General features: G+C 49.5%; 1 protein-coding gene across 1 annotated transcript in view; it reads right to left on the bottom strand.

The window, feature by feature from the left end:
- LOC147422988 (UPF0014 membrane protein STAR2-like) overlaps window positions 1-21991 on the bottom strand; it is a 94344-nt gene that overhangs the window by 37189 nt on the left and 35164 nt on the right. The gene's annotated exons all lie outside the window — the stretch shown is intronic.

Genomic DNA, 21991 nt, shown 5'->3' with positions numbered 1-21991 from the left:
TTTTTGGTATCCTTGAGGCCTCAGGCTTGTCCTAAGTCCTTTAGGCTTTTTGACTCTTGAGCCCTTGTGGCATGCACTTCTCATTTTGTATCCATCGATCATCGATGTTTTATTAGCACATTTCAGCCTATATGACTCGTGTTCTTTGGTCTATTTAGTGTAAATTTATGGTCAAAGTGATGCTCTATGTGTGTGGCATGTGTGTAGGTCAAAAAATGCCAAAAAAACTCTCTTTTTTTTGCCGTTCCGACCCCCGTCCCCATTTCCTGACTTTTGCCGTCCTGATCCCGTTCCCGACCCCGACCCGCCGTCCCATGTAACTATGCCCGCAGACAGTGCCTTCAAGGGGCAAGAAGCTTCAGTCACTCCCTTAATCGGGAAATTGAGGCTTCATGTCCAAGGCTATGTGGACAAAGAGGACTTCTTTATCTCTCCTTTCAAGCATGAGGATGTAATCCTCGGGGCACCATGGTTTGACCGCCTGGCTGCCGATGTTAAATTTTCTGAAAGCAGAATCTCCTTTAAGTTTAGGGAAAAAGACATGTATATAGATGCTAAGGAAATGGGTAACACTATTCCCATTGTACATACACCAGCTTTCAACAAGTCAATAAAGAGCTCTATTTCCGTGTACATGATTTTTGTTAAAGATTCTCAAAATGAACCTAATGCTTTAGCAAAAGAAAATAAAAGCAACCAAAAGGAATTAGAGTTATCCAATTTTCTCAAGGGGTTTCAAGATGTTTTTATTGACGACATCCCTTGTGAGCTACCTCCTAAACGAGGTAATGATGACCATGCAATTGAACTTCTTCCAGGAAGTTCACCGCCTAACAAACCTCCTTATAGAGTTTCTCAAGCTCAACAAGAGAAGATTATGCGGCAAGTGCATGAGTTAGTTGAGAAGGGCATGGTTAGGCCTAGCTCATCTCCATTTTGCTCACCTGTGCTATTAGTGCAAAAGAAAGACGGCACATATCGTATGTGTGTCGACTATAGAGCACTAAATAGGATCACTATCAAGAATAGGTTTCCCGTTCCACGGGTAGAAGACCTATTTGATAAGCTACAAGGATCGACCTACTTCAGTAGGATTGACCTAAAAAGTGGCTATCATCAAATAAGGATAGTTGATCAAGACATTGTAAAGACCGCATTTCGCACCACATTTGGTCTTTACGAATACATTGTCATGCCTTTTGGCTTGACCAATGCACCAGCCACATTCAACCGCTTGATGGAGAAGTTGTTCAGGCCTCATCGAACCTTCATTGGAGTGTTCTTTGATGATATTATCATCTACTCTAATTCATTAGACGAACGCAAGCAACACCTCCAGGTAATATTTCAAGTTTTAAGAGAGAATAAATTTTATGTTAATTGAAAGAAAAGTGAATTTTTCTTGCAAGAGATTCAATATTTAGGTCACATTATCTCTCAAGATGGCATCCAAATGGATTCATCAAAGTTAGAGGTAATAAAAGGATGGCCTAAACCAAGGAATCTTCATGAAGTAAGAAGCTTTATAGGTATGTGTGCATACTATAGACGCTTCATAGAAAAGTTCTCACAAATTGCGGGACCATTACATGACCTAACAAAGAGAAGCGTTAGGTACACATGGTCTGCTAAGGAGAACAATTCTTTCAAAAAGCTTAAAGAAAAGCTTATCTCTCAACCTATGCTTACACTATCGGATCTCTCAAAACCATTTGAGGTCCAATGTGATGCTTGTGGTGATTGCCTTGGAGCTGTTTTGCTCCAAGAAGGGCACGCCATAGGCTATGAGAGTCGAAGGCTCGACCCTATTGAGAAAGCTCTAGGCATATACGAAAAGGAACTCCTTGCAGTTCTACATGCCTTAGACTCATGGAAGCACTATTTATTGGGGACTCCTTTCATTCTGCGAACGGATCACCAAAGTCTCAAGTACTTCATGACGCAGACCAAGCTCTCCGACAAACAAATGAGGTGGGAAAATTTCCTTTCGCAATTTCATTTTCATATTGCTCACATTGCTGGCAAGCATAATTAAGTAGTTGATGCACTCTCAAGACGACTGAGAGTGAATGTGGTTTCCATAGCCACTCACAATGATCTATCTTCAATGATAGATGAGTACGCTATTGATCCCGATTTTAGAGATGTGATTTCAACCCTTGCATTAGGGAAGAAAGAAGAACCATTTACTTTACAAGATGGTTATCTTCTCTACAGTAATAGACTATGCGTTACTAACTCACTACGTAAGAAAGTAATGTATGAATCTCATGCTCCACCTTATGCGGGGCATAGAGGGATTCAGTCTACCTTAAAGGGAATTGAAACATATTTCTATTGGCCTACCATGAAAGTGAACATACAAGAGTATGTTTCTAAATGTGTGGTATGCCAAAAGACAAAATTTGATAGAGGGAAGCAACTTGGATTGCTTCAACCTTTGCCAATCCCTAATTCACCATGGCAGAGCATATCCATGGATTTTATCTTTGGATTGCCTAATGGGAATACAGGGATATGGACGATAGTAGATAGGTTCAGTAAACAAGCTCATTTTATACCTGTCAAAAAGACTATCAAAGCCCATCAAATGGCAACCCTCTTCATTTCACAAATTTTGAAGTACCATGGCTTGCCAATGTCCATAGTGTCGGATAGAGATCCTAGAATGACCAGTAATTTCTGGAAGGGTCTCTTTGAGAATTTAGGGACAAGGCTAAACTTCTCTTCGGCCTATCATCCACAAACGGATGGCCAAAGTGAAATAGCTAACCTAACAATTCTCGATCTACTAAAAGCCTATGTAACGGAAGTAGATCAAAGATCCCAATGGGAGAAGTACTTACCCTTAGTGGAGTATGCTTACAATAACACTGTACATACTTCCACAGGAAAATCACCTTTCGAGGTAATTGAGGGAAGATCAAAAAGTCCCTTGCTACTTAAAGTACATGGGAAGATCTTCGCTGCAGATGAGTATAGTTGAGACCTACAAGAATCTTTTCAAAAGATTAAGGATGCTATCTCTATCTCACAGCAAAGGCAAAAGGCTACTGCCGACAAGCACAGAAGAGCCCAAGCCTTTAAAGAAAATGATTGGGTCTTATTAAAGTTTCCCAAGGCTTGATTAAGGCACACGACGGGCAAGAATCCTACGGGCCACCAAAAGTACTATGCTAAGCTAGCAAAAAGGTACTATGGTCCCTTCCAGATTCTTAGGCCAATCAATGAGATGGCCTATCAACTCAAGTTGCCCAATCAGTGGCTCATACACAATGCTTTCCATGTGAGCCTATTAAAACCTTACAAAGGAGAGCCACCTCAAGAACCAACTATTGAAGACCCATCGGAGATCGAGGACCAAGAGGAGGTGCTGCAGCCCGAGTCCTTCTCCGACATGAAGACAAGGTATTAAGAGGTGGTAAGATTATCCGACGATATCTTATTAAGTTGAAGAATTATCCTTTTGAAGATGCTAGATGGATACAAGGCATACAATTAAAGGATAACCTAAACCTTGTCAATGCTTACAATGCTTCCCAAGAGTAAGTAAATGTATAAAATGTTAAAAATGAACAAAGTTTTTGTCTTATTAGACTCTCTTTTTCTTTATTGTGCACAAAAATGAAGTAGTATGCATGCTTAGATCAAGTTTGCGGAGACGATGTCTCCCAAACACCAAGTAGAGCTTGTCACTCTACTACGGAAGATTGACAGGCATAGTTACATGGGACGGTGGGTCGGGGTCGGGAACGGGGTCGGGACAGCAAAAGTCAGGAAACGGGGACGGGGGTCGGAACGGCAAAAAAAAAAAGAGAGTTTTTTTGGCATTTTTTGACCTACACACATGCCACACACATAGAGCATCACTTTGACCATAAATTTACACTAAATAGACCAAAGAACACGAGTCATATAGGCTGAAATGTGCTAATAAAACATCGATGATCGATGGATACAAAATGAGAAGTGCATGCCACAAGGGCTCAAGAGTCAAAAAGCCTAAAGGACTTAGGACAAGCCTGAGGCCTCAAGGATAACAAAAAGTACAAAGGGCTATGTAGTAGGTAGAGTCGTAGACTCAAGAGTCTAGACTCGAGAGTCGAGTGATCAATGATCATCAAACTCAAGAAGTGCTCGCCTGCTGAATCTCCACATCGTCGTCGTAGTCGAGGTCGTCAGCAACAAATGAGGGCTCCAGCTCAGGAGGCTCGCATTGAGGCTCGAAATCCTCCTCTAGCTCCTCCAAAAGAGTATCGGCCATAGATGGATTCTCTTGTGCCATCTCCCACTCAGTGAAAGGATCTGCCTTGTGTGTGACGCTCTTGGCAAGCATGCGCAAGTTAGCGCTCACAAACACCAAATCATTGGCCCTCTGAACGCCAAGGCGATTCCTCTTCTTAGAGGCAATGTGGCTGTACACACTCCATAGTTGCTCCAAGCAACTAGTGGTACATGCTTGGCTAAGGACACGAACAGCCAAGCGCTGCAAATGTGGGCCATCTCCTCCATAGTCCTCCCACCACAAAACCGAGCCAATCTTGTTGCGATCAAGCTGTGCATCTACACATCCATAGGGAGCCCTTCTTTTGCCTGTAGTTGAGTAGATCGTCTCTAATCTTGCGCCTAACGTCACTGCTAGGCTCAAGGTGCTCCAATGCAAGCCGCCATCCTTTGCTCACCTCCTTGTCGGTCTCTTGACGCCTTCCTTGACTCTCAGGGTCAAGCACATAAGCTGCCGCATGAAGTGGAGAGTAGTATCCATTCCACCTCGACTCACACAAGCCATGAATCTCCGCATATTGAACAGGGTCAGGCACAAGCTTCTCAAGTGCCTCTATCATCCGATCCATGGCTTCGTAGACTTTGCCAATGCATGGCTGCAAGCCATCCACCACTCGAAGTAGGTGTAGAATAGGCTTGACCATGGCGTCAAGAGTCTTCACCTCCTCCCACCAAGCGGCGTCGTCGGCCCATTCTCGGCATTTCAATCCTACTGCTGATGTAGACTCCGGCATGGCCTGGAACTCATCACTGAGAAAGAGGCCCCTTAAGGCTCCGCCACATGTAGACAAGCGGCCTAGCATAAGCCAATTGAATGCAAATCTTGTCTCTGAATATTTGAGCAAAGACAAGTGGCTCCTCTTTGAGAATTCATGGCGCACTTTTTGATGGTTGAGCACAAAGGAGACAATTCGAGAGGCGTCACCAATGGTGGGTGAAATCCATGACAAGTTCCCTATGTCCTTGAGGACGTTATTGAGGCAATGCGCCATGCAAAATGTGACATGGATGCTGGGATACATGCCCTCAATGATAGCTCCGGCTGCCCTATTTGACGCCTCTCCATCTGCAACCATACAAAGGACATTCTCCGGGCCGGTGATCTCTATGGTGCTTGTCCACTCCGCAGCAAGCATCTCGGCGGCCTTGCCACTATCGGATGCATCATGTGACTCTACAAAGTACATCTCCCTCCGAGAGTAGGCCACCACCCCGTGGATGGACCGCTTGCGGGTGTCGCTCCATCCATCTACAAGAAGAGAGACGCCATTGGTCTCCCACAAATCCTTTGTTGCTTGGGCCGCTTGCTCCACGGCAAGCTTCTCTTTGTCAAGGAGGGTGGTGCGAAGCCTCTCCGATGAAGGTGGCACATAAGAGGAGCCATATTCCCCTATTTTCGTAACCATGGTTCGAAAGTATGGAGACCTATCCACACAAAATAGAGCATGTTGCGTTAGTATGGAGAGTCGAGAAATTATAACCCATTATGAATACAAAATGGAAGATTGCAATGTGCATATGCCAAGGGAAACTCACCGCGAAGCATGGAAGGCAATGTGGTCGTGGAAGAAGAATCGGGCAACCGACCTATCTACCTCTTCCTTCAATTTAGGATTCCAATTTTCGTTGAGAGTGGTTTGGCGATGCGGAAGGGAAGAGGACGGTGTAGATCCATGGATCTTGAAGGTTCGAGAGATGTCGTCAAGGTTGGCTTCCCTTTGCTCTCGCGGTGTTGCCGTGGCGGAGGGATCAACGGCAACAAAACGGCCCCTCTTGGCCGCTTCCGCAACCTCATACACCGTGAGTTTCTCAAGAAGATCCAACCTCTTCTCGGGAGCTACATGAGGGCAAAACTTCACCTCGTGACCGGGTTCATGAAGAAGATGGGCTCGCACTTTGTTTGAACCACCCGATCTCTTGTATGGACATAGCTTGCACGTCCATGGTCTTGCACCGCCACCTTTGCCACGCGAGCTAAAGTCGACTTCATCCCACCACGACCACGTTTGCACGGCAGGCCTCCTTCGAAAAGAAGCGGCTTGAGAAGTGGAGTTGGCTTGAGATGACATGATGGTGGAGAGACTCGAGAGAGTAGAGCTTAGAAGTTAGAAGGGTTAGAGGAGAGCTTGTGTGGAGAGAGAGTAAAGGAGAGCTTCAAAGTGGGTAGAAGAGGGAGAGGAGAGCTTCAAAGTTCAAACTTGAGCCTTGAGCTTGAGGGAAATGGAATGAGCTTGAGCCTTGAGCTTGAGGGAAATGGAATGAGCATTGAGCATTGAGACTATGAGTATTAAGAGGCCCAAGGGAGCCTTTTATAGCCTCCCAAGGGCCAAGGCTTAAAAAATATGGCAGTTGGGGCTGCACAGAGCCGTTGCAAACGGTCAAAAACGGCCATTTTTTTGAATCCGACCCCGGCCGACCCTTGCCGTCCCCGTCCGGTCCGTCCGACCCCGGTCCGGCCCCCCTGCGACCCGCCCGTCCGGCCCTCGGCGTTCCCAGCCGTTCCTGGCCCGGTTACGGCCGTTCCCCGGCCCTAGGGCCCGTTTCCCCCGTCCCCTGTAACTATGTCTGCGGGTAGGACATCTCCCATCTCGTAGGCTTGTGTGCCTAGCTTGGTGGCCAACTCTATAGATATAAAATTGTGAGTAGAACCAGGGTCAAAGAGAATAAAAGCATCATGTTCTCTTACCTTTCCCCAAGCATGGCATAGAGGAGATCCTTTGTGGTGAGTTTGGTGAGTCTCCTCCTCTTGGATTTCAACCAAGGAAGCTCTAGGAGGATCTTGGCAGTTGTTCTTTTGGGGACAAGTGCGGTACGCATGCCCTTGTTCGCCGCACTTGAAACACCGGTTATCCTTGCGATAACGCTCAAGCTCTTCAAGAGAGAGTTTGTTTTTACCTTTGTAAACTCCCTTCTCTTTAGCTTTGCTGGAGTTGCCCTTAGGAGACTTTTGGACATTGTCCTTCCCCTTAGACTCGTTGGAACCCTTGTTTTCCGGGGGCTTATTATTTCTTTTAGCCCCCGTTTGGAAATTGATTCGAGAGGCCACCATAGTATGGTGTATTACCGCCGATATGGTACGTGGCCTTTGGGAGTTGACATACTCCGCCATTTCTTCGGTTAAGCCTGCACAAAATTGTTGCTTTTGCTCTCCAAAATCCAACTTTTTGAAGACAGCGGCTTTGAGTTGTAGGTCCCAAAACTTGTGTACATATTTGTGGATGGATTCATAGGGAGAGAGCTTTAAGCTTCGCCATCCGGTGAGTACTTTGTCTTTGGCATCGGTGGCCAAAAACTGCTTCATAATGGAAGCTCTTAAAGCTTTCCATGTTCGTGGAGCTTCACCGTTGGCTCGTAGGCTAGACCACCATTGCCTGGCGGACTTTTGAAAGTGCATAGCTACATGGCGTAGCTTAGAGGACTCCGTGAAGCCCTCATCTCCAAACGCCGCGTCGAATTGCTGGATAAAGGCCAAGACTTTGTCCGTAGCACCAAAGGTACCATCATAGGTAAGGAAAGAGATGCTCTTCCCTCCCTCTTTGAATTTCTTTAGCTTGGATGACCTCTTCCATGCGGCATAGGATTTCCTATGGCCTCTTCTTTTTGATGGTTCAAAGGTTGTACCATCACTTTCTTCAGAAGGTGAAGAATTTGAAGAAGGTGGGGAAGAGGGTGACCTCTTTCTCGCCTTTTTCTTGTCTTGATCTTCGTCGTCTTCACCATCACTTTCATAAGAGGAAGAGGATGAAGAAGATGGAGAAGAGGGTGTCCTCTTTCTCGCCTTTTTCTTCTCTTGCTTTTTATCATCCCTCTTTGAATTATGGCGTGGAGAAGAGTGTGATGGTCTTCTCCGCTTTGGTGGTGATGGAGAGCGTTTAGCCCGCCGTCTTCGTGGAGCCATCTCTGCCGAGGTGACGGGAGACTCACTTCTTTCTCGTTCCTTCGGTGGAGGCTCTTGAGTTCTCCTTTGGGAAGGAGATGCATCATCAAGAAGTAAATTCTTGAGCCCTTCGTACGGATTCTCTTCTTCTTCCCGAATCGGAGAGAGACCTCTTTTGGGAGTCTCACAAGGAGGCTTCCTAGGTGTTCTCTCATCATGGTGATGAGCTTGGAGAATCCCGTGAGCACGGAGCTGCCGTTGCACTTCGCTTTGGAGAGATGGATTGCCCATGGCTTGTTGAAGCCTAGAAACAAGATAGTTAACAAGCATTGGAGCATCATTAGTAGCTTGCTCATGAGCAAAATCAAAGTTATCAACATTAATTTCACTCTCTTTACTATTGTCAGCCATTCTAACAACTTTTAGGTGTAAACTTTTTAGGTGCACTTTGGCACTTCAAGCCCAAGTTGCTACTCCTCTTTACCCCTTTAGAAAAAGCACTCAAGCTACTGTACCCGCGGCTCGAATACCATTAATTTCAAGGAATAGAAAAGAGGGTCTTTCGACACCAAAACAGCACCGGCTCCTGTCAAGCTTCTAATAGCTCAATAGTGGTTAAGCCGTAGGCAAGCCCCGTAGGACTCCACTATAAAGACCATAGCTCTCGACGGTGATGCCCCGTTAACTGCACGAAGGCAGGCGCACTACAAGGCTGAAAAATCCCTATTCTACTTACTCACAGGCAATTAATAATACCAACCATTTATAGCTAGCTTGAGGACCTCCCTTCTTGAGCAAGAAAAGAGAAATCTTGTCCTCTCATACCAATGTAACATTTAATGGCCTAAAAACTTATGTGTAGCGGAAATTAGCATGAACATAGTGGGCATTTCATTAGAATAGATTCCTAATGAGAATTACAAGAGTGCTTGGGTGGAGATAGCAACAGAAAGCATAACACCTAGTTAGATAGCATCAACAATACTTCAAAAGAGAGAGAAATTAAGCTATTGACAACAGTTGAGGACCGGATTTGCATGGAGCCGGTCCCCCCTCCAAAAGGCTTTGTATTATGGTTTCTCCCATCAAGAGAGACATTGTACAATACAATTCTTTGTGTTCCTTCAAGACAAGCTAGTGCAATGAAGATGAAAGCTTCATGCACTAAGCAAAACACTTAGCAAACACAACTTTAATTATCCCCATTCTCAGACCCAAGACCTCACACACCTTCGAAGATGGTGAGAGCTAGCAGGGTATGAGAGTAGATTGAGAGGAAGAAGGAGTATCATACAAGAAAGATGTACATCTCCTCACATAATCACTCATATTAGCATACCTTAGCTTAGTAATTAGCTTGGTAGAGGAGATGAGTATGCATTGAAGCTTGGCTCTTGGTTGGATTTGCATCCACATGCCAAGAGTGTGTTGATGTAAGCTTCTATCTCACAAGCTTGGAGTAGGTGATGAGCTCTCCATTAAAGCTTGGGAAGAGATAGTCTTCTCTTTCTTCACACATGAGATTGTGTGAGTGTGTGTGTGATAATGCCTTGCAAAAAATCAGCCCCCTCTCTCTCTTGGGCGAGCCCTCTTGCTATTTGCTCGTGCAGGCTCCCCATTGGACCTCCCCAAGTCAAGCCAATGGCTATTAAGCAGCATAAGTGATAGCCTTCTGACATGTGTCCCCTTTTCCCCTTTTGTGAGAGCTTAATCAATTAAACTTAATTGATTTAAATGAATTAAATCCCCATTGGACCTTTCCCCATTCTGACCAATAGGAATTAAGTAGCCCATTGGGCTGCTCAATTCCTATTGGACCCCTTCACAAGCTGTCCAATAATCATCCAGGAGACTTAATTTTCATTGGTTCTTTTTATTAAGTGTTTTAAAATTAATTAGGTTAAATTTACTCTAGCCTAATTCTCATTGGTCCACTTCAAGGGTCATCCAATAGGAATTGGGTACACCTTGTGGGCATCTGGCCTAGGGAGATGACATGTGTCCCTCATTCCCTTTGTGTAAAGGGAGCTTGTGTGTGTGTGTGGCCTTCTCTCTCATCCCCTACTTGCTAGGCTCGCCCCCTCCTATGTAGGGATATTCAAAGACTTTTTTGGTCACACACAAAGCATCCAATTTCCCTAGGGTTGACCTTTGGACACAACCTTTGAATTTTGGAACCTTAGCATTTTGGAAGTCTTAATGGGCTGAACCTTAGGGTCTTTTTAGCCCATTGTTTCACATGGCTCTTTTGCATATGGCCCCCCCTTTGGATCCCTATTTTCCCTCCTTTGGATCCCTACTGTGGCCGGTCTGCTAGCTTAACCAATATTCTAGCTTTTTCTCCCCTGGCACTTCCCCATATTAATGATCAGTTTAACATGAGAAAATCATTTAGGAGAATTAGATATTGATTATTATGACACGGAACTGCCTGGAGTCTCTCAAACTGTCCGCTGAGAGTATGGACCAGCTCAAGCCAAAAGTCTCGAACAGTCTCTGCTGGTGGTACAGGGAGAGCCTCAAAGATGCAGAAGCAACGGGCCCGCCAGATGAACCAGAGTGTCAGGCCATTGATGAGCTCCCAACACACCTCTCTCTCACTGCACCACTCCTGTGGAGTAAGCTCTGTGGGGCAGGCTGGAGTGTAGGTCGCCCCCCCTGCATCACTATCATCCTGCTGGTGGATGATAGTTCAAACTAAAGTGCCGGGCCTGTGAGAGTGGACCAAGCAGCTGCCCCCCACGTGTACTGTTAAGCCGTGGAAAGAGCGGGCATCAGCCGAAGAACACGCAGCCACACTTGTTGTGCCAAGGGATAGTCCCAAAGACAGTGACGCTGACTCTCCACAAGATGGTCACAAGCTATGCATGCGGACAAGAGACCACTATGCACAAACCAGCTTCCAACTGCTGTAGCTCTGTGTGCTACCAGCCACTGAAACAAAGTGACTCGCCTCGACAGTCTGGAATCCCACAACCTCTCCCAAAACGCTGTCAAGAACTCAGCTCTGAGATCCTCCTCCTATCAATGAGGTGCTGCAGCAGGGCGAGCCTCTCTCTGTGCTGCCATTATGTGATGTCCCAGTCGGACAGTGTACTGAAAGAAAGGGACACCTGGGTGGTCTGCTGAAGAGACGGTATCCTCCAAAGCCACTCTCCAGGATCCCACTGTACTCGTGCCAGTGGACAGCACTCCCAAGCCCACAGTCTCCAATGTCCACTCTCAAGAGCAGCTAGGTTGGGATCGATGACACAAGTCCTTTCACAGATGCCCACCACTCGGATCCTCTGAAAACAGCACTCTGCCACCTGCAGGGCCTCTACTGCAACTCGCTGTAAGCGTCTCTCACCCTGTAGCTCGAAAAACAGGGAAGGAATAGTCTCCAAGCAAGCCCGAACAAAGATGAGGACCTCCAGTCGTGTGAAGGCTCCCATCCATCTGGGCGCCGCTGACTCGAGAGGCGTGAGCCACTCAGCTAGTACTGCCTCTGAGATGTCCTGGCACATGCCTACACCCCTCTCATGCCCTGTAGAGCTGAAGGCCATGTAGCTCCTCTGACAGGCCTGAAAACTATAACTAGTCACCTAAAGAGCGTGCAGGACCCACTGCCATGGCACCCCAGGAAACATGAGACCGACTACCAACCAAGTGACCTCTCTGAGTGCAAACCATGGGGTTCCAAACAAGGGACTGTCGCAAACGCTCCTCCGTACAAGTAGGCTGACGCAGCTCCGAGCCTCGCCGCAGGTGCTCCCAGGATCGAAGCAACCCCACAGCGAAGCGATCCTCCAATCTCCTGCTCAAACCAACTCTGCGCATCTCTGTGAAGATCCATCTAGTCGAAGGTTTCCAGGGGCCTCCTGCCTGAGGTACCCCAGCACGAAGCCGCTGTAACAAGAGCTCCTTCCAGGGCTCCTCACCTGGAAGTAGACCTCGGACGATGAACTTCCCCAGAAGGGCTCTGCTCTGCTGTGCTGGGTCTATGATCCCTAGCCCTCCCTGTGAACAAGGAAGAGCGATGACCTGCCAAGCCACTTTGGCCCGGGCTGTCAGTGTGTCTCGCCCTGACCAAAGGAAATTCCTGATCAGCCGCTCTACCTGGCTGATACAAGAACTCGAGAGGATCCAGCAAGAAGTCATGTACCACATAGTAGCCAACAACACCTGGTTGGCCACTACAACTCTGCCAGCCAAAGAAAGTCGTGCGGAGCTCCAATGTAGCAACTTCCTCTTGATAGACAGGAGGAGGGGAGCAATCTGCTGCTCGGGAGACAAGTCCAAACCAACCTGACAGCCCAAGTACCGAACTGCAGTCCCTGGGGGAATCCACGTGAAACCCTCACCTGGCATCCAATCGAGCATAGGAGCACTACCAACCGAGAAAGCCACTGTCTTTCTCCAGTTGATCAGTGCGCCAGATGCACAATAGAAGGTCTGCTCACACCTGTGAAGGTTGGCCTCCTAGCCATCCAAGTACAAGGCTGAGTCGTCAGCAAACTCAACGTCCAGTAGCTCATCCCCCCGAATAGAGAGTGCTAAGCCTCGTAAACCAACCTGCTGCGACACCAAAAACCTGCTCATTGCCTCAGCATAGAATAGAAAGAGGAAGGGGGCAAGAGGGCAGCCCTCTCTGACCGAACGTGTGAGCATGAAACGATCACCTCTACCTCCTAACAAAAGTACCTGACTGTGTGCCCGTCTATAAAAGCTGACACCCCTCTGATCCAAGCATCTGAGAAGCCCATCTTGCGTAGAGTGCCCTCCAGAAAGTCCCAGTCAACTCTATCGTAGGCCTTCTCAAAATCGAGAAGAAGAATCACCAGATCCTCACCAAGGAACCACGCTAAGGCAGAAGCCTCCCAAAAAGTAAAGATGTTGTCAAGGATACTGCGCTCCTTGACAAAACCTGTCTGCGTCCCATGTATAAGGCTCTCTAGAAGTGGCTGGATCCTCAAACTCAAAGCCTTGGCAAGACTTTTGTAGGCTGAGTTGAGGATGGTGATGGGGCGCCAAAGTCGAATCTCATCCAAGGAGCCACCCTCCTTGGGAATGAGGTAGATCAGACCCTCACTCAAGTTGTCAAGCATCTCTCCTGTGTGCAAGATGTACTGAAAAGCACTACAGAGATCTGGGCCAAGCAAGTCCTAGTACTCCAAGAAAAAACTGGGAGTCAAGCATAGTCACAAGGGACGCATTCCGGGACGGGGGAATGGGGGACGGGGGACGGGGCTGAAATGGATTTTTAGTGTAAAAAAGAGAGAGGGACGGCAAGTGGGGACGGAAAAGTGGGGACAGGAAGCCCGAAAAAGGGCGTCCCCTGTTACTATGGAGTCAAGCCATCCTCACCTAGACAGCTACCACCGGGGAGTGCACTAAGAGCCATGTGCAACTCCTCAAGCTGAAGTGGCAGCTCAAGCCTCTGACGCATCTCCTTAGTCACAAGGCAAGGCATCTGTGCCCACACCTGCTCCCTGCATGCATCCTGACGCTCTGACTGAGGCTCTGCTGACAGTAGGGTAAAAGTCTGTAGCAACTGCACGCATGTCCTCTAGATCAGAAGCAACTAACCCATCGGGCCTCCTCAACTGACTGACCTTGGCATGCACATGCCGAGGTCCCACTGCCTCGAAGAAAGCACCAGTCACTCTGTCACCCACCTGAGTGCACTGAGATGCCTGTCGATGGAAGGCAAACTCATGTCGCCACTCCTCTGTGCTAACAAGCTCCTGGCGAGCCTACTATAGCTGCTCCTCCAACCAAGGACTGTCTGGATGTTGCTCCTACATCCTCTGCAACGAAGCAATGCCCCGTCTAAGAAGCTGCTCCTCCTCTCTCGCTGCAGCCAGGCAAGCCAAAGACTCCTGGAGAAAGAGCCGACTAATCTGAGCTAGTCCTGGCCACTCTGTCAGCAAGAGAATCCTGCATGTCCAAGCTCTCTGTCTAGAGAGCCTCAACTCTCTCTTTGAGTGCAGAGTCCAGCAAGACCCTCTCTGGGATGCGAAGCATTGTGCTCCCCCTTCTCTGCCTGTCTGCCACTGTGAGGATCACTAGTGCATGGTCCGAGAAGGAAGTCCCTGCCAGATTGCAAACTGTCCCACCCAAGTCACTAAAATGGTCACTAATGTAGAAGCGATCTATCCGTGATAGATTCACTCCTCCCACTCTGCGGTCCGAACGAGAGAAGGCTAGGCTGTCTAAGGGCCTCACAAAACTAGAGTGTTGCCACGCATCCGAGACCCTCACAGTCATGCAAAACCTCTCCCAAGCTGCCAGCTCAACTCCATGCACAGTAGCATGGCTACTACCAATCCTGTCAGAAGGGTCCTCCAGCATGTTGAAGTCCCCCCCTATGCACCAATGCTCTGCCTGTGGCAGAGACTCAACTATCTGTGACTAGAACTCTGCTCGTGCACTCGCCACATTGGGCGCATAGATGTTCAAGAAGCCCACAGGGCAACCCTGAACCTGCATAGTGATCCACTGACAGTAGGGTAAAAGTCTGTAGCAACTGCACGCATGTCCTCTAGATCAGAAGCAACTAACCCATCGGGCCTCCTCAACTGACTGACCTTGGCATGCACATGCCGAGGTCCCACTACCTCGAAGAAAGCACCAGTCACTCTGTCACCCACCTGAGTGCACTGAGATGCCTGTCGATGGAAGGCAAACTCATGTCGCCGCTCCTCTGTGCTAACAAGCTCCTGGCGAGCCTACTGTAGCTGCTCCTCCAACCAAGGACTGTCTGGATGTTGCTCCTACATCCTCTGCAACGAAGCAATGCCCCGTCTAAGAAGCTGCTCCTCCTCTCTCACTGCAGCCAGGCAAGCCAAAGACTCCTGGAGAAAGAGCCGACTAATCTGAGCTAGTCCTGGCCACTCTGTCAGCAAGAGAATCCTGCATGTCCAAGCTCTCTGTCTAGAGAGCCTCAACTCTCTCTTTGAGTGCAGAGTCCAGCAAGACCCTCTCTGGGATGCGAAGCATCGTGCTCCCCCTTCTCTGCCTGTCTGCCACTGTGAGGATCACTGGTGCATGGTCCGAGAAGGAAGTCCCTGCCAGATTGCAAACTGTCCCACCCAAGTCACTAAAATGGTCACTAATGTAGAAGCGATCTATCCGTGATAGATTCACTCCTCCCACTCTGCGGTCCGAACGAGAGAAGGCTAGGCTGTCTAAGGGCCTCACAAAACTAGAGTGTTGCCACGCATCCGAGACCCTCACAGTCATGCAAAACCTCTCCCAAGCTGCCAGCTCAACTCCATGCACAGTAGCATGGCTACTACCAATCCTGTCAGAAGGGTCCTCCAGCATGTTGAAGTCCCCCCCTATGCACCAATGCTCTGCCTGTGGCAGAGACTCAACTATCTGTGACCAGAACTCTGCTCGTGCACTCGCCACATTGGGCGCATAGATGTTCAAGAAGCCCACAGGGCAACCCTGAACCTGCATAGTGATCCACTGACAGTAGGGTAAAAGTCTGTAGCAACTGCACGCATGTCCTCTAGATCAGAAGCAACTAACCCATCGGGCCTCCTCAACTGACTGACCTTGGCATGCACATGCCGAGGTCCCACTACCTCGAAGAAAGCACCAGTCACTCTGTCACCCACCTGAGTGCACTGAGATGCCTGTCGATGGAAGGCAAACTCATGTCGCCGCTCCTCTGTGCTAACAAGCTCCTGGCGAGCCTACTGTAGCTGCTCCTCCAACCAAGGACTGTCTGGATGTTGCTCCTACATCCTCTGCAACGAAGCAATGCCCCGTCTAAGAAGCTGCTCCTCCTCTCTCACTGCAGCCAGGCAAGCCAAAGACTCCTGGAGAAAGAGCCGACTAATCTGAGCTAGTCCTGGCCACTCTGTCAGCAAGAGAATCCTGCATGTCCAAGCTCTCTGTCTAGAGAGCCTCAACTCTCTCTTTGAGTGCAGAGTCCAGCAAGACCCTCTCTGGGATGCGAAGCATCGTGCTCCCCCTTCTCTGCCTGTCTGCCACTGTGAGGATCACTGGTGCATGGTCCGAGAAGGAAGTCCCTGCCAGATTGCAAACTGTCCCACCCAAGTCACTAAAATGGTCACTAATGTAGAAGCGATCTATCCGTGATAGATTCACTCCTCCCACTCTGCGGTCCGAACGAGAGAAGGCTAGGCTGTCTAAGGGCCTCACAAAACTAGAGTGCTGCCACGCATCCGAGACCCTCACAATCATGCAAAACCTCTCCCAAGCTGCCAGCTCAACTCCATGCACAGTAGCATGGCTACTACCAATCCTGTCAGAAGGGTCCTCCAGCATGTTGAAGTCCCCCCCTATGCACCAATGCTCTGCCTGTGGCAGAGACTCAACTATCTGTGACCAGAACTCTGCCCGTGCACTCGCCACATTGGGCGCATAGATGTTCAAGAAGCCCACAGGGCAACCCTGAACCTGCATAGTGATCCACTGACAGTAGGGTAAAAGTCTGTAGCAACTGCACGCATGTCCTCTAGATCAGAAGCAACTAACCCATCGGGCCTCCTCAACTGACTGACCTTGGCATGCACATGCCGAGGTCCCACTACCTCGAAGAAAGCACCAGTCACTCTGTCACCCACCTGAGTGCACTGAGATGCCTGTCGATGGAAGGCAAACTCATGTCGCCGCTCCTCTGTGCTAACAAGCTCCTGGCGAGCCTACTGTAGCTGCTCCTCCAACCAAGGACTGTCTGGATGTTGCTCCTACATCCTCTGCAACGAAGCAATGCCCCGTCTAAGAAGCTGCTCCTCCTCTCTCGCTGCAGCCAGGCAAGCCAAAGACTCCTGGAGAAAGAACCGACTAATCTGAGCTAGTCCTGGCCACTCTGTCAGCAGGAGAATCCTGCATGTCCAAGCTCTCTGTCTAGAGAGCCTCAACTCTCTCTCTGAGTGCAGAGTCCAGCAAGACCCTCTCTGGGATACGAAGCATCGTGCTCCCCCTTCTCTGCCTGTCTGCCACTGTGAGGATCACTGGTGCATGGTCCGAGAAGGAAGTCCCTGCCAGATTGCAAACTGTCCCACCCAAGTCACTAAAATGGTCACTAATGTAGAAGCGATCTATCCGCGATAGATTCACTCCTCCCACTCTGCGGTCCGAACGAGAGAAGGCTAGGCTGTCTAAGGGCCTCACAAAACTAGAGTGCTGCCACGCATCCGAGACCCTCACAATCATGCAAAACCTCTCCCAAGCTGCCAGCTCAACTCCATGCACAGTAGCATGGCTACTACCAATCCTGTCAGAAGGGTCCTCCAGCATGTTGAAGTCCCCCCCTATGCACCAATGCTCTACTTGTGGCAGAGACTCAACTATCTGTGACCAGAACTCTGCTCGTGCACTCGCCACATTGGGCGCATAGATGTTCAAGAAGCCCACAGGGCAACCCTGAACCTGCATAGTGATCCACTGAGCCCTGCTTGACACAATAACCCCTCTGCCCACAATGGCCTACTGCAAAGAATCCGCGATAGTCATACATACCCCACCCTGGATGCCTCCAGGTCCAAAAGCAACTGACCAAAAGGTATCATAACGTCCACGCAAGAGCTGACCACAACGTCTAATGTGCTCTTACACAAATGGTGCTCCTGTAGCATAAGGAGATCAATCTCTCCTCCCACAAGGCAGCGCTGAAGCTCCTGACGCAGTCGGCCCCGCTGAAGCTAAAACTGGGGCCCACCAAGTCTCTGCACGTTCCATGAGACGATCCTCATGGGGAGCGAGAGAGAACAGATGCTGCCGCCAGTGTAACAGGGAACGGGAGGAACACAGCCCAACGTTCCGAAACGGCGTTCCAGACGAGTCCCGTTCCTGAAACGGAGATGGGAACAGAACGCCGTTCCGAAACGGGGTGTAACCGGAACGGTGTTCCGGAATGGGGGGAACGAGACAGAACATGAGGTGGAACGGCGAAACGCGGGGCGGGACGGGCAAAAGTAGGCATTTGGGGGGAAAAAGTGAGCTTTTGGGGACAGATTTGGGGCTATTCGGGGAACATATTTGGTGCAGTTTGAGGGTAGGTTAGGGGGCAGTTTTGGGGTTGTTTAGGAGTTTATTTGGGACTAAGCTGAATGGAGGTAATTCAAGCCTTACTCTAGGTGGACCGTTCAGGCCCCGTTCCCGTTTCGATCTCCCCTCCTCCCCGTTCCCGTCCCATTCCGGACCCTCCCGTTCCCGTTCCCCGTTCCCCGTTCCTGTTCCGGGTAACTATGGTTGCCGCAGCAGCTAAACGGGCTATCTTCGAGGCTGGCTTGGATGGGGAGTAATCTGCATCCAAGCGTCCTCTAGATAGGCGTGACTGCAACGAGTGCCTGGCCCAAGCCAAGCAGAGCGAGCCGTACGTAATGCAACCTCCTCTGTCCAGGAGTCCTCATGAATGTGTACATAGCATGGCAAACACTGTGTATCGGCAAAGAAGTAAACCACGATGTGTCTACATCCTGCTGTATCTGGAGGTTTCACTGCAAACTTGGCCAATGGCCACAAGTCTGAAGCATGTTTGCAACTCCTAGTTCTCCCATGTGGTGAGAGAACTCTAGGACCCGTGTGTGCAACCACCCCAACACTGAGTCGAGAGTCCACTCAAACTGGTCCCTGCCGCAAAGGGGAAAAGAGAAGCCAACCGAGAAGCCAACCACTGAGTCCAAGGCCTCTGTCCCCCTAGCTGCAAGGAACTGAACATGGACCCTGAAGCAGGCCGCCTCATGGTCTGCTGAGGGGTCGCCGAGAAAACGAGTAAAGTCGTAGTCGAAGAAGTTCCATCGGCGTCGGATGTTGATGCTCGTCAGACCACGAGGGATAGCTGCAAGGGGAGACATCTGTACCTGTAGAGGGGGTCGCAAGAAAGGTTGTCCCTCTCTCGCCAAGCAACTCGTGGCAAAGGCGCTGCCAAGAGATCTCCTAGCAGCCGGAGATGGCCCTGCCCCCTGGGTCGGCTGAAGAACTGGAGCGGGAGGGGGAGGGAGTAGGAGCAGGGGGAAGAGGTGGAGAAGAGGGGCGGGGGGGAGTGGCAGAGGTAGAGGGGCGGGGGGAAGAGGCGGCGGGAGCAGGAGGTGGGGGGCAGGATGATGAGGAGGGGGGGAGGGGCTGTCGAGGGTGAAGCTGGGGTGGGGGCTGGAGCAGGGACCTCATCCTGCTCAAGAGGACCGAAACAGTTCCCTGTGGGAACCCAATCTTGCTGGGTAGGCGCCTGAGGACCACTCTGAGTCCCTGGCTGTCACTGTGGCCCCTGCCGTCGTCGACCACAGACCTGTTGCCATCCCTCCTCCACTGGAGCCCCAGGCTTGGAGGGTGGCTCTACAAGTGTGCGTTGTTTTCCTGTCTGTGGCTGCTGGCCAGTCCTTGCAGGCTAGGGCTGAATCTGTGGCGTAGGTCGAGGCCTCCTCCGTGGACAGGCCTTCGCAAGATGGCTCATCTATCGACAAATGAAGCACTGGTTCGAGAGGCCCGAATACTCCACGCTCTGTCTAAACCAACCCCCACTCACCCGAGGCAGAAGAATGACCTTTGAGAGCGCGTGAGTGTCCCTAACCAGAACGCGAACTGAGGGAATGCCAGCCACCTTGGCAACTACTGAGGCTGTCGTGCGAGGTGTCTCCAGGACAATCCCAATGGTTGAGCCTATCCTCGACAAAAGTGGTAAGTACTCCCTCCGCAAACCAAGAAAGCAGACGGAGATAAGGATGTCTGCCTCCTCTACCAGAACATCTGAAGCAGGGTCAAAACCATGTCTCCACTGTCGAAAGTAGGCTCGAGCTGCTCGGATGGTCAAAGGACTCATGGCGATGACCTTGGACGCCATCTCGGAGGTCTCAAACTCGATCTGATAGTAACCTCGTCCGAGTATCTGTACGTCCAAGATCTTGCCTACCTCTGCGAGAAGGCGGGCCTGGAGAAGGTCACGCAGCTCTCCTCTGCTGGGCCGGGTGCCGAGAATCTTGCAGATGACAGAAGTCGCCTGCAAGCGCTCTACCTCTACGGCTAGGCTCGCTTGCTCTGTCAGTGGAAGAGCAAGTCGAATGGTGGGCTCAGCGGGGTCGGGCGAGGGGGCTTCGAACGAGTCCCTCTGTGGCGGAGCTGGAGCCTCCATCTGTGTCTACTACTGTGGCGGAGAAGCGGATGGAGGAATTTCCTGCAACAAAACGCGCCAAGCACTGCCAGAGCCAGTTGCAGATAACCTTCGGAAAAAAAAAAGGCATAAAGCGAAGAGAACAGTGGAGAAGGGGAAATTAATCGAGCGAAGACCGGGACGGGGAAGGAAGGCGGGGGGGAGGGCTCGAAATGGAAGCGGGTGGGGGCAGCGGGGGGGGTGGCAGCGTGAGAAGGCACCGGGCAGGCAGCGACCTAGGCGGGCAAGGCTGCTGCGCAGGGGGTAGCAAGGATGCCGCATGCGAAAGGCAGGCAGGGGGACAACGCGAGGGAAGCCGAGGGGGAGGGCAGCGAAGAGGGGGGGGGGGAGCGATGGCGACAGGGGGTGGGGGGTGCTAGCAGCAGTAGCGAGCGCGTCAGTATAACTCGAGTTCCAAGATGGGCTTACTTAGTGGCACATATATCCGACCCTAGTCGAGTACTCAGTCCTGAATGCCGCGACGCTAGACAAGTTCCCCCTCGCGAGCCATGTCCTACATTTAAGTTTTTCTTGTCCGATGGTGGTAAAGTTGAAGATTTATTGATCCTTTCCTTGTGCAAGAGGATTCTTCAGAGGTCTAAGAGGCAACAACTCCCTCAACCTCCTTCTTCTCAATTGGAAGCCTTAATACCCGCTGAGAAAGCTGAAGATTCAGAAGATTCTAGTTCTTGTGTGACAACCAACCGGCACATAACCCTTTCTTCGGCCGTGATCCAGGCAGAAAAATTCGCCTCGTCACCGCCCTTGCAAAATAATGTCTTTGTCTCTAAACAGATACCAGATGCTATGGTGAATGATAATCCTTCAAACTTGAAGATTCCAGTCCTTGCCTTCAGCGATGCTAAGGATAAATCACATGCAGACTCTTGCAGCACGACTTCAATCACTGCAACTGAATCTTTGGACATGACTCGTTCTATTGATAAACCTTTACAGATGGATATACCTCCAAACACTACTCTGTCTCAATCTACGACATCCCTTTGGGAGGATTTTACTATTCCAGATAAATTAATGGAATACCTTGCAGATTTCCAACCAGCGGTCATCACTCAATACAAAAGTTTGCCAATATTTTCACTTGAAGCAGATAAAGATTCAATCTTTTCTTGGACAAAGCTCGAAGTTACAAATGAATTTGACAAAGGCACTAATCAAGTTGCAGATATGATCAGTTTTCAGTTTGGCATAGTTTTTAGTTTGGCAAAATAGTTATGGTCAATGATAGTGCCATGACGTGGGACTTAACAAAAAGAGCTTTGAATGCAGAAGCACTACAACAATACATTTCCTTCTCCCGGAGTTTCTACAACTACCCTAGGTTTTATTTTAAATGGGAGGGAATGTCACGATTGTGACGTATTCTTTGTCTTTGTATTAACTTCTTCACTTGATTCTTTTGCAGATACGAAGATGCACCAGATGTGAGACCCCGATTCTCCAAAGGATGTGTCTCTTTGTTCAAGAGTCGCACCTGTTCGGTGAATAGCCATGCCTCTTGAGCAAATGGTTGCACCTTTACGTCGAAGGGTCACAACTCTACAGCAGAAGGACACGACTATTGACATAGAGTCATGTCTCTTGACCTATGGTAATGTCTCTTCAGTTCCTATATAAGAACGCCTTTGTAACACATTTCAATCAATCAATCAAACACAGTCTCTTAACTCTCTTGATAGAGTTATCTTTCTAGTTCTATTCAG

This window comes from Adiantum capillus-veneris, chromosome 26 (assembly GCF_014529385.1).
Source record: "Adiantum capillus-veneris isolate H3 chromosome 26, ASM1452938v2, whole genome shotgun sequence".
Taxonomy (NCBI): domain Eukaryota; kingdom Viridiplantae; phylum Streptophyta; class Polypodiopsida; order Polypodiales; family Pteridaceae; genus Adiantum; species Adiantum capillus-veneris.
The sequence above is the reverse complement of the archived record's forward strand: the minus strand, read 5'-3'. Positions and strand labels throughout refer to the sequence as shown.